Below are 14354 nucleotides of genomic sequence, written 5' to 3' on the forward strand. Positions count from 1 at the left end.
AGAGAATACATTTTTTTGGTGACCGAGCCTGAAGTAACTTCTCAGGTTGCCTACGTACCCCAAATATTTCTTTTCTCTTTTGGAATCAGGTCAAAATATAGTTCATACCTAGACTTCTCTCCCGAAGTTGGTTGGTGTGGTTAAAAAAAAGACTTGATTTTTTAGAAGCTACGAGGGGCTAAAGAAAGTTATCTTTTTCTGGGTAAGACAGGAAAATAATTCGACCAAAAGAGGCCTCCTTTGAAAAAATGCTACTTGATTTGGTCAAAGTTTCAGGAACTCTGTATCTAGATTTCTCTATCGAGTAAGGTCTTATTTTGAGAATGAATACTTTTCAGTCTTCTTTTACGAAATTGAGTGTGATTGAATTCTTTGTATTTGACATTGACTTATTCACATTTTCAGAACTTCAAAAAATCTCTTATTCTTTTACGAATGACAATCTTCCTCTCTTAAATGAGCAGTTTGATAGATCTTCTTATGGGCCTAAACATCTTTGTCCATGGTTTCAAGTGCATCATTCTTGATCGATAAACTTTGACTTTGGAAATCACCATTGACTTTATGTTTTGATCTATTTTGGTGCAATCTATCAATATATCCTCATGAGATCGTGTATGAACATTATTGAATTTCTCAAGTAAATTTGTTATTATCTCATGTTCCCCTGAGGATAATGTAGTACCCATTTGCACTTTTTGAGTATACTCTTTAATTCCAATATTTATCAAATTCGATTAGTGAGTTTTGAGTCATTATTCATACTTGATATTATGTTCAAATCGTTATTACACGCATGATAATCATAAACTTCTTCATTTTATTGGAAAAACAAAGACTGACAAACTCGACTAAAACTCGTAACAAAAATAACCAACTGAATTTCAAGACTTACAAAAACTGAACTAACACTAATAGGAAACTCAATGACACTTATCTACAAAACGGGGAGGTCCTTCTAGGTGGAAGGGCATTATATTATGGTACAAGGTTAGACTATATGGACTTGACATTGGTACTTTGGCTTGACGAATCTTTTGACAGACCCAAAGTGGCATAGACGGGGGTTTAAAACAGCTAGGAGCAATTATTACCTGAGTGGAAGTACACCAAGATTAACCATTGATTCTGAAGGTTTGATTCTTAACCATATGATTAAAATTTTGAAATTAGCCTAAGTCCGGTTGGAAAGATTGAATCCAAATGCACTATAAGTCTATAGTAATCAAGAAGGTGAGAAAGTTTAGTCACGAGTCTACCCATGATTGGGATAGAACCTTTGATCAGAAAAATTAATTTGACCTTAAGATCGAATCTTTTTGGTATAAAATAGTTTGAATCTTTGGAAGATAAACCAATTGGTCCAACCAGTTTGGTGTTGATCAGTTTGATCCATTTGTCGATTGGGCCAATTGATTTACATTTCACACATTGGGTCGGATCGATATTATAGGTTTAGTTTGAACGGTCTGGACCGGTCCCCTCACTTACCTATTGATTGGATTGAATAGAGCAACCCGGAAACACTTATAGTCGGTTCGGGTCGTCACCTATAGGAAGGCTCTTAAACTCTAGGTTCACTACGTGCAATGTAATTTATTTGGCCACCCTTACCCAAGTGCACCTATATACCTCTAGAGCGTACTTAATCAGACGGTCCGTGGTGACTTAGGGGGTGTTTGTTTACCGTTGATTTCAGCACTTAATGCTGAATGCAATTCAGCTTCAGCAATCAGCACGTTTGTTTACTCCACATTTTCAGCACTTATTGCTGAAAAATAAGTGAAAAGCATTAAGTGAAGTTGGATCACTTAATTTTTTTGCTGAAGCGATAAGCACCGATCTTTTTCAACACGGACAAGTATACCCTTATACTTAAAATGATATTACCTCTTATGTACTATGGATAATGCTATAAGCACCCCACAAATTAATAAGGCAACCCATACCAATATTATCTCTCTTATTTTCTCTCTCATCTACGTATTTAAATAATATTAATTCAAATAAAAATAATAATATTAATTCAAATTAAATAATAATATTAATTCAAATTAAATAATAATATTAATTCAAATTCAATAATAATATTAATTCAAATAAAAATAATAATATTAATTCAAATTAAATAATAATATTAATTCAAATAAAAAAATATTAATTCAAATAAATAATATTATTAATTCAAATAAAAATAATAATATTAATCAAATTAAATAATAATATTAATTCAAATTAAATAATAATATTAATTCAAATAAAAATAATAATATTAATTCAAATTAAATAATATTAATTTAAATTAAAAAATAATATTAATACAAATTAAAAAATAATATTAATTCAAATTAAAAAATAATATTAATTCAAATTAAATAATATTAATTTAAATTAAAAATAATAGTATTAATTCAAATTAAAGAGAGAAAATTTTGACCCTTAAAGGGCCGAAATTTTCTCTCCTCCACACATTTAAATAATATTAAATATTAAATATTAAATATTTCGAAAAAATAAAAGAGGAGAAAGAAATTTTCTCTTTCCTTTTTATTTTTTTGGACTATTTAATATTTAACGAAATATTTATATTTAATATTCTCTCTCTTTAATTTGAATTAATATTATTTTTTAATTTGAATTAAAAAATTTTAAAATTTACTTTTTAAATGATGTGGAGGAGAGAGAATTTGTTCGGCTAGATTTCCAAAATGAATTTCATTAAATTTAGTATTTTTTTAATAAATAATTTTTATTTTTGAATTTTATTAATAATTTCTCCTTAAACATACAATTGTTTAAAAGGGTAATATAGTCAATTTACTAGTTTTCAGCATTAAATAACAAACAAATTTATGTGATTACAGTGCTTAATTTAAATCAGTTCAACACAATTCAGATCGGTAAACAAACAACAATTTCAGCACTTAAATTCAGCGCTTATACAGTTTCAGCAATTATAAGCATTCAGCACTTATTTGTTCAGTTTAACAAACAGCACCTTAGTTTGATATATCGTATAGGTGATAATCTAAGACTCTAACTCAAATCTCTGATGTCGAAATCAGCCAGTTTAATCCCCATTTGAGAGGTGACGCACGATGCTGAGCTAAGACACTCTTAAGTCACCTCTCGTCTAGAATAGACGTCGTCTATCCCCCTAGTACACGAGGTACAGCGGGACAGGATCTCGCTTAGGCAATGATTTTGATCAAAAAGTGCAATTGGTACAACTTATATTATATTTGATATACTATTTAGGTACGAGTCTAGGGTTGTAGCTTTCATAAATGGTTTAGTATCCCACGAAGGGACCCACCACATATTAGTACTACGTTGGCAATCAGGACATGTGACTATGCGGCTTACAATAGGACAAAGGCTGAAGTTGCTCCACCATGGTGCATCGATATACCTTTCAGAGTCATCTGATCAAACGGTATTGATGCCCCAATTTTATATACCATAAAGGTAGGTAACTAAAGTTGTGATTTTAATGAATGACGTCGTGTCTCACGAGAAGATCGGGCCACGCACTAATGCCACGTTGGCTATAAGGGACATGCAAGCATGCAATGCAATAAAATAAACATGCTAGTGGTGTGTGCCAAGTAGGAAAGGGTGTGCTCGGGGCATTGGGCCCATGGGCCAGATTAAACCATAAAATCATGGATATAAATATTGATCAAGAAATATAAAAATATTCATAACATCAAAATTGAAATCAAAGCATGTACATCAAAGATATGTATATCAAGCAGGGTCATGGATATCAAATAGGCAAAGAATTAGGGTATACCACAAATAATAATCAATTAGATCCATGGTTTTTAAACTTGGTATTTCGTCTCGTCTCGTTCAACTCCGATACCGAGTTGTCTCGGATGAGTTTTTCGATACGTTTGAGACGTCTCGTGAGACAAATCAATAAATTGAACTGTGACTCGTAAATCTCGATCAAAAAGTGGCTTTGTGAGTTGGTCTCGTTCAACTCCGATACTAAGTTAACTCGGGCGATACGTCTCAGTCTTGGACGAGTTTAAAAACCATGATTAGATCCAACAGGCGCAATTTTTTTTTTTTAACAAAAACAAATAGATTATTTTTTTATCTATGGTCCAACCAAGGATCACTTTGGGTAAGCCAAAATGATTCGAAATTTCAAAGAATATTGAATTAGGGATAGCACGATAGTTATTGAGATAAAGAGCGATGACTTTTTTTTTTATTCGAAACAAATTGATTTTTATAAAGAAAAGAAATGATTTTTTTTTAACATGAACAATACAAAACAAATTTTTTTTAAGCAAAAACTTTTTCTTTTAGGAGAAAAGAAATTTTTTTGTTTTATTTTATATTATATATATATATATATATATATATATAATATATATATATATATATATATATATAATATATATATATATGTTTTCAAAATTATTATTAATTATTAAAGAAACCTAAAACAAAATCGTCTATCAAAAGAGAAAAGAAACTCTATTGCCATACCAACTTATATGTTTGCAAAAAAACACAATTATTAGCAAATTTCTTAGTGTGACGTGCGATAGGCAACATTTGGTGTAACGATAGAAGTTCAAGAAGAAAAAACAAATTCTTTTGGCTTGAAGGCACCCTTTCTTCTCAAACTTGCAGCAGGCCTAATTTCTCGTTGCCACCAAAATAAGTAGCATAAATATGGGTTGCTAGTATTTTATACACTTGTGTGAGAAGCTCCCATCCCCATGTGATGGCTTCCTTTTTGAAATAATCTCCAAATGACCAGTTTCCAAGCATCTCAAAGAAGGTATGATGGTGGGTATCTTTCCCCACATCATCAAGATCATTGTGTTTCCCACCAGCTCAAATGCACTTTTGAGTGTTGCAGGCACGAGTTAGATTACTTAAGGGAGTGCTAGGAACAGCAGTTTCCAAAAAAAAAAGGGCTTGAACTGGTCATGCCAGCATTGGCGAAGAGGAGAGTTGGATCGTTGATTGGGGAAACAGGACTGAAAATCCAGTTGATGTGATTCTTCCCCTCAAAGAAACCTTTGAAATTGTCCCTAACTCCCTCTGTGGACCACTTTGTCTGAGATTCGATTACAGTAATGGTGGCTAAAGTGATGGTGACAGCAATGGTGGTTGTGAAGGTACGAGAAGACGAAGAAGGAGGATGTCTCTTTTATTTTATTTTATTGAATTTTTTTTTTTGTTTTCTGTTGAAGCAAAACCTAATTATCAATATCAATCAAGACCCATGAAATCCAAGATTCGGAAACCTTGATTTTTGCTTTTTCTAACAAACCAAGAATCAGATATAAAGATCGACAGAAAAGGAAATTAAAAAATGATATGAGACTCACAATCCTAATCAAATCAAAATCAAGACAACCCGAGTGTCTCCACCTCAAAATCATCAAAAAATAATGAAAATTTTAATAGAAAATCTTTAAAAAAAAATCAAAGAAACATATTTTAAAACCCCTAATTTTTCTATTTTTTTATTTTATTTTATGAATCATTCTCTTTACCATTTTAGGTTTAATCACTTGTTGTGATGTTTTCATTAAAATCGCAGAGACAGAGAAAAAAAGAGAGATGAAGGAGGAAGGAGAGAGACGACCTCTTGTTTCCTCTTCTTTGTTATTATGGTCTATGACCTAGTTATTATGGTCTACGAACCGAATATTGACTCTAAATAGATAAAAAATTTGATCTACAAAAAAATGGATCTAGGGATCATGGTACTTGGTTGGAAGGTGTTAGGCACTAATCCTGCCCGACAAACGTCGATCTCTACCTTTTTCAAAAAAATTACATTGCTAAGCAAACCTAAAAAGATAAATAAATAAAAAAATTTACCTGGTTGATTGCGACAATTGGTTCCCTCAGAGCTGGCGAGAGCGTCCTTGTGTAAGTTTTCCTACTTTTTATTCGTCACTGGATCTGCTTTTGATCTCCAAGATGAGGTATCCTCCTCCTAGATCTGAGTATTTTCTGATTTTTTGGACGATTTTTGGGTATTTTTGAAGGGTTTCTGAGTATTTTTTTAGCAAAAAACTAGGATATTAATGTTAGGTAAAAAGTTGGGGCTTCAGATTAAGGTTTTGGGAAGGTTGGGGGGTGTTTCTAACATCTCTTTCCTAAGATTTCTTTGGACATGTAAGATTGGGTTGTGGAGGCTCCTTTTTATAGAGTTTTTTGAGAGCTTTTTAGTTTGACTAGGTTTCTTTTAGATAAGATGAATTAAGGTTTTAATTCTTACACACAATGAAAGAATATTTTTTAATTTTTTGGAGAACCCGCCTGATTATACTTTTAATTCTTTGGGCCCCCAAATGGAGGGGTCTCTTAATAAATGTAAGGTGGGCCCCCACTTAAATGGGCCACTACTTAAAATTTGGCCCGTGGGCTAAATTAATTGGTTGTAAATGTTTAAAATTTTAATTCAATTCACTTTACGTTAATTAATGTTTTAATTATTAATTTCAAAATTTTGAATTTTTAGTGTTGGGAAATTATCGTTTTACCCCCCGAAGAGGATTTTTACGTTGAAAAGTCATTTTTCGATGTTTTAGGATGTTTTAAAATCAGTTTTTCATAAGAAATTCAATGGAAGTATCGGTTTGTGTTAGTTATGCGTTTTCGGTGTGAAATGATCGTGGACCCTATGAGGGGTATTTTCGTAATTTTGTTGACTTTTGTAAGAGTTGGCGAAATAGTTTATTTGATTTTTAATCTGTTGTTTTATGTGTTCGAAAAGATTTTCCTAAGTGTGATGTAAGCTCTATGGATGTTTTGATGTCAGGGGTATTTTAGTAATTTGATCATTTTTTAGTGATTTTTTTTCGTAAAACTTTTTATTATGATTTATATGTTTTTAGGTCATATTTTTCTAGCATAGCGTAGTTTCTAAAGTTTTGTTTGCTTGAGATACCTCATCTGAATTTTTGAAACATATCTAATGGCAAACAAAAAACATTGGAATATTCATCCATTATTGGGAACCGTCGCAATTGGGTTGACGAGTTGATTAATCAGGTGAGTGCAAAAATGGGGTGTCCACAGTATCTGGGGTTAAATTTTTAACAAAATGTGGGGGTGGTTGTTTAGTGGGTTGTGAAGCGCACGTGCATTTTTTTGGGAAGCATGTCGATCCTTACATCTTGTCCAAAAATAAAATAAAGGAAAACTTATAAAAGTAAATAAACATTACAAACATTTTTCCAAGACAAAGTAGAATAAACAAGAAACATGAGCATATTATAAGGTGAGTAAAATAAGGAAACGAAACAAACATTTGTAAAAGATAAAGATCGAAATGGAAAAAAGGGTCGAGCTTGCTAGTATACTCCCCAATGGAGTCGCCAAGCTATAAACATGATATTTTTGAATCTGAAACTCTCTATTACTTGGATATGGAGTCGCCACCATTATTTTTTAGAAAAGAGTGTGAATGGGCAATTAGAAAAAGTAAATAAAAAAGTTGGGAAATCAGTTTGTGTCATCGAATGCAAGGGACTTAGATTTCGATTTAAACCATTCATGGCTTCCTTATTGAGGAAGGAAGCCTTCTATGGTCTATACCTTTGGAAAATTTTGAAAAGTGTAGACTTTGTAGTCAAGGGACCATTTTCATAAGGAAAGGGCCCATTGGTTAGTCTCAAACTTTTTGTGGTGTGTGCATTAGTGTAGGGATTTTTGAAAAAAATATTTTGAAAAGGGTTTCAACATCTACCATTTCAACCGAGTCAATGACCAATCTACCGGAAGTAGAAGAGAGTTTACATCGCATCTTAAAGTTGGTCTAAGAGAAAAAAATGACATGAAAGAGGTAGAAGAAGGGAGAGGAGGGAAAATATTTATTTTTATTTTTTTTATAGTCCTTACTCTACCTTTTTTGGCTTGACTTCCCTTGGGTCTTCTTCTTGATCTCCAAAGTGAGCTTCTTGATCTTACTCTTGATATGTTTATAGAGTAGATGTTTTATGATTGATGAATCTGAGTGAAGAGGTTATGAGAGATGGGGAGAGTTGAGAGAATATTAAGACTTGGTAGAGGTTCAAGTCTTTTGGGAGAGATTGTATTGAGAGTGAGGGGGTTTTATAGATTTTGGGGATGGCTTTTAGAGTTAAAATGGGGTGCAAAAGTGAAAAGGGGTAGAATAGTGTGAGGTTTGTGAATGGGGTGTGTGTAAATTAAGGGTCGGGGATGGGTATTTGTGGAAGAGGACGTAAATGAGTTGTTTGTTATCTAAATGGGTTGGATTTTTCAACCCATTTAGGTAGAGTGTTAGGTGAGTTGAATGGAGTAGATTTTATTTCGAAGAATGGGGGTGTAATTGAAAATACGTGCTTCGTACCATATCTAGTCCTAGAGGGGGGGTGAATATGATAATTAAAATTTCTTTCGATTTATCCAATTTTAACTTAGATTGATAATTTGACTATGTGTTTTAAGTCATTCACCTAGCCTTGATTTGACATTTATGTCTCTAAGATGCATTTAATGAAAATACACATTCATATACGATTTACCTATTCGGCATTTTATGGCATCGCATAACATTCAAAACATTCAAGTGTAAATTGCGGAATTATAAACACATGCACAAAACATACGTCATCTAATGGATCGGCAATGTGCTTACATCCATTCTCATGGCAAGTCTCTAGTTTGTAATGCAATTGAAATTCTCTTAGAATCTAAACATTCATGGCATGACATACTTAGCATAGTATACATTCATAGCACACATTCATCTAAGTGTAAACTAATATAAGCATTTTCACAAACACGAGACAAACATTTTATAGTGATTCGGCAACGTGCCTACATCTACTCCCAAGGTTCCTACCTAGGAACTTGGTGTTCACTATCAAAGGGGTTAATGGTTCACCTAAAACCTTTGAATTTTTTTACATAGGCTAAATTCTAAAACCTTAAGATCGAGAGAACGTATTCTTTAGAAATTGTGAGTTTTGTCCCTCGGAAACTCACAAACCTCTACTTTTGTCAAGAATCCTCGATTCTAATCAAGAGCTTGATTTTTGAGGGCTGAACCAAGTAACCACATACATATGTTTTTAAAATTAAAAATAAAATCAAAGACTCACTCAACTTTATAAGATTTTTCAATGGAGATCTTGAGTTCTTCGAGTCCTTGAGCTCACAAGTACGTCTCGACGGTTGGATCTTCCAATCAAATTTTTGAGTTCGTCGACTACTTGTAATTACTCCTACCATCATCTCCTTTTTTCTCTTTGCTCCAGGAATATACCAATGTGTGTGCAAGGTGACGTTTGATGGGCGGAGAGGGATCAAATGAGAAGTCTAGGAATGTTGAAGGGTTCACCTAAGTTAGACTCTCATGAAAGTAGAGAAGACTCTCAAAATCTGGAGAGAGGAGAGACAATCATCTCTAGGATTGATCAAAAGGAAGGGCAAAGGGTTAAAAGAATTTTCAATGAAGTTTGAGCCCTTCCATGGCTAGAGAGAGGGTTAAAAGTATGTAGAAATGGAGGATTTACTTCTCTTAAGCTTCAACCAACCCAAATGAATGAGTTGGAGTTGTTATATATGAGAAGAGAGCAAATTCGTGGCTCAACGGTCATAAATATGACCATTTGAACACTTGCTATCGGTGGCACCGTCAGGACTGTCGGTGGCACCGTCAGCCACAAGTGAGGCACATCAGTAAATTACCAAAATGCCCCCACAGAGTGTTTTGACCATAACTTTCAAACGGTAGCTCCGTTTTGTATGCCGTTTGGGGAGCTGATAGATATTACTATTTAGAACATCCTAAAACTACCACCAAGGGTTGAACCATGATAAAATGGGTAAAATGACCAAAATACCTTTTTTATCATTTCTGATCAAACGAGCTTTTGGGAAGTCCGACGTCGAAATGATTCGAAAGTATACTAGATTTTACCTATATAATGACACCTATAAAGTACCAAGGATAGAAAATGATTTTAGGACTGTCAAATCTTTAATGTCCCCTCTATGTCCATATTTGATTCTCGAAAGGTCCGATGAGCGAACGGGTCGAGGAAAGAGTTTTCCTAGTTACTACAGGTCGACCTATCAATCATCTAAATGTTGGAGAATGGTATTAGGTAGTCTCATTACCTCTTAGGCTTTGTGCACACACATGGGAGCTTTTTGTCGAGGCGTGTACGGTTGAGCAACTTTAACGGAGTCTTCATATGTCTTCAATGGCAAATCGATCCGACACTCAACATGTGTCTTAGGATTGAAAAAAATATGGAACTTACAGTAATAGGGTGGTTATTGATTTTTTTGGGAGGGTGGAAGATGTAAGAGGTGTGTGTGTTAGGTGAGTTGATTAGGGAGAAGGAGTATGAGGGTGGCTTGTGATGAGGGATTTAGATAGAATGATGGGGGTAGGTTATGACATGGGTATGGGTTGAGATGTGGATAGAGTCTTTTTTTAGAGAAAATTGATGGGGTTGTTTAGAGAAAAGTGATGGGGTTGGTAGATGAATTGGGGAGGTGAGTTGGGGTGATGACATGTGTCTCGTTGTGATGATCATTAGTGATTGATTGTGATCATTGGGCTTGGGTTGAGCTTTGGGCTTAGGTTTTAGGTTGGGTTGATAGGTGAGATGGTTTAGGGCTAATGGGCTTAAGGGTTGGGTTGTATTTGGTTAGGTTAAGGTATAAATAGGGTTGGGTTGGGTTGAGATGTGATGTGGTGATGGCATAAAAGGGGGAGGAGGCCATTTGTTTGCAATCTTTTTAAGGGTTTGGGCTTTGGGGCCATTCTAATTTTCATGTATTTTGGATACTTTGCATGGAGGGCATGTTCAAATTTGGGTGTCTACACTACTCTTTAGGGTTTCTTCCAAGGTGATATACTTCTCGATCATAATGTACATATCCTCTAACCTTTTTGGTGGGTAGGTGATTAGCTCCTCATACAACCTTATTCCTGGTATAACTACGTTGATATAGATTTGAATGGTCATGTTGTCATTATGACTTTCCAGCAACAATAGTTGGGTGCGGAACCAAGCCGTGAAAGTAAGGATGCTCTCCCTTTCCTCCTGCCTTAGGTAAAACAGTATGTTGACTTTGACCGTCTTGCACTTGTTAATGTACTAAGCCACAAAAAGCTTTTCCACCTGAAAATTCTCGATTGAACCTTGTGGTAGACCTTGGAACCACGTGGTGGTCCCTGATCGAAGAGTGGATGGGAACATTTTGCACGTCAAAATGTCATTCACCTAATACAGGATCATCATGTTCTTGTAGTGCATGACATACTCTACAGAGTTTTTAGTTTCATCGAAAGATTTAAAATTTTGAATATGGAACTTCCTCAGTAACTCCAAATTTTGAATCGCTTTCATGAACGTTGATGTTCTAAGATCTCTTACGATCGATCGTGCAAGTTGACCGACCAACCCTCCTTTTGTAGCAGCATCCTCTCTCTGTCTCAATAGATATTCCACCTTCTCCAATGTTAATGGGTTTGGCGGCATGTTTTATTCCTTGATAACTTAATTACCCTCAAACCAAACCTTGGGGTCGTGATTCCTAGTTCGACACCCAACATCGTCGTCATTGTCTTCTTTGTTCTCTGATTCTTCATCCTTCTATTGTTGCAGCTGCTCATTCTCCTTTTTTAAGGGCTCATATTTAATATTAGCTCAAATGGTTTGTAAGGGAACCCTGCCTTTTCTAATCCATTCGACACGTGTAATTTCTTTTCTGTCGATACGTCCCGCAATTTGTACTTGAATTCCTTTTATATTCTCTTGTTCAGTTAATTCAATAGCTTGTTTCATTGCCTTTCCTTTGATAACTACTCTATACTCTACTGTAGTTTTGTCTTTACTTGCGCTAGCAAACATTGGATGTCCTCAATGGGATTTTGGTTTCCTTGTACTTCCTGGACTGTAGGAGCCTACCCTTCTGCTGTAACTTCCATCACTGCAACTCCTACACCATCTTCTACTGCACTTTTTATCTCAACTCTAGTTGCATCCTTCCAACAATTGTTCGTTGTGTTCACCATGTGTACGTCGTGTTTCTTGTTCTTTCCCATGGACAACACTAATTGTTTATTTGTCTTTTCCATATTTTTATGAGCATGTTGGCAAAATACAAGAAGATGTACAAAGAAAATGGTGACTAGAATAAATTCATTAGTATGTTGAATGAATTAGTGTTTCATTCTTCTGAAAGGGAATATATGGATTGCCTACATTAGTTTGAGATGCAGCTTTCACAAAAATTCGCCAATTGTCATACCCCGTCGATCTAACATGAATCCCAAGGATTCTTCTGCTATATCTCAAGGTATGATTAACTAACCCTACCCATGACAACATATAGTAATAGTTCACATTTAATAGTTATAATACAACGAAAATAAAACTAACAACCAATAATAAGAATTCTGTAGAAACCAAGATCAAATATAAACAAAATTCATAATCCTCAATCTCATAAGATGTAATAGCTCCAAATGGGTATAAATATCTCAAATAGAAACATGGAAGACTACTAAAACCATCGTCAAGCCGACGGAGGCCGCAACTCATAAACATATTCCTCCCTAGGGACCTCCTCATATGACTTCTCATAGATAGGCTCCTCAATTGCCGAGTAATCTAAAATTGTGAATGATAGGATGAATAACTCCCCGTTACTCAGTAAGAAATATACAGTTCTAACGTCTAGTCACAACATGTAACAAAAAATCATGTTGAATACTTAAATAAATGTAGATTTTGTCATAACATAACATTTAAATTAAGATTAAATGAAAAGTAGTAAGTATTTGTAATAGTCATCTATCTATCAATTCTATCATAAAAATAATCTATCATGCTTTAGAATTTTTATAATAAAAACATATATCAATTATCAAAAAATAAAAATATAATACAAACACGGTGGTGTAATCGATAAGAGAGTTGAGGCACATACTGATATAAGCGTCTCGACTATAGCAAATTGATATTCCAAAACTTAATCTCGTTGTGGAATCCCACCGTTTTTATCTAATTTTGTGGCCAATCTAGCATGCCACAATTGGGTGACCATTCATCCGTCTAAGATATGCTTTGACCAAGAAACCAATATCGAGTTAAACTAACGATGAAGTCGACCGTTTGATGACTATAGACTCTTAGTGATCACTATCTAACCCATGATAGACTCTTCGCATCTAAGCTTACCAAGCAATGCAATATGAACCACGGCCTCTCTACATTATACAAAGACCGCTTTTACATGCAATGATTCATTAGGAAAGAATAAGTAGAGCTTCTGAATTTCACAAATTGTGTTACTCCCCAAGATATCCCATATTACCTAGAGAAAAGAACCACCAGTATTATCCTTGATTGACCCACCGCTTCCAAAAATATAACAATGCATCACTCCTTCTAGGTTTTCTTCAAATTTTTTTGATAAACGAAAAATAGTTTTGTTTCGTGTACATATACATAATTTCTTTCTATCAAAATACAAATAAGGTTTTGGTAGTGACTTGCAGCTACATCAATCTGTCAATCCATCTATTAATTGATCATATTTCACGTGGTCGTGGAAATGTGAGATTTTAATTCCATCCATCCATCTATCGCGTTTTTATGTAGCATGGCTATTATGTAAGGAAAAAATCATTGGCTCATCAAATAGGGAAGAACCTAGGTTCTCTCTATCCATCTATCAATCAGTCGATCAATCATCTATTTTCTTAAGTATTTAAAAAAGTATATCTTTTGTAGAAAATATTTGTGGTTTTGATAAATCAACCTATTCCACATGGTGGTCTGGGTTGAAATCGGATAAAGTATATCTTTTCCAAGTTTTGACATCATAAATTTCAAGATGAGATCGAGAGTCGGAGAACTTGACAACGGTTTGACACATGACATATAATGAACCTGACATGTGGATTATAATGAATTTGACACATGGTATAGGTATTGACACATGACATACATAGGATTTGACGTATGGGGTATGGTCTGACACATGGTCCTAGTGTTGGCATATGGAATATCACAAATTTAACATATGGCACATAGGTTGACACATGACATATAGTGAATTTGACATATGGCATATGAGTTGACACATGGCTCTAGTGTTGACCCATAGAATGTAAGAAAATTGTCACATGGCATAGGGTTTACATGTTGCATATAATGAATTTGACACATGGCATATAAAGAATTTGACATATGTTACTTTGTTTGATACATAAAGAATGTGTTTAACATAGAAAGAATGGACACATGACATTATATCTTGCACATAACGATGTGCGTGACATAGAGTGGGTGGACACTAAATAGAGTGAATGAACA

The sequence above is a fragment of the Akebia trifoliata genome, chromosome 5 (genome assembly GCF_017979445.1).
Source record: "Akebia trifoliata isolate Shusen 1 chromosome 5, ASM1797944v1, whole genome shotgun sequence".
NCBI lineage: Eukaryota > Viridiplantae > Streptophyta > Magnoliopsida > Ranunculales > Lardizabalaceae > Akebia > Akebia trifoliata.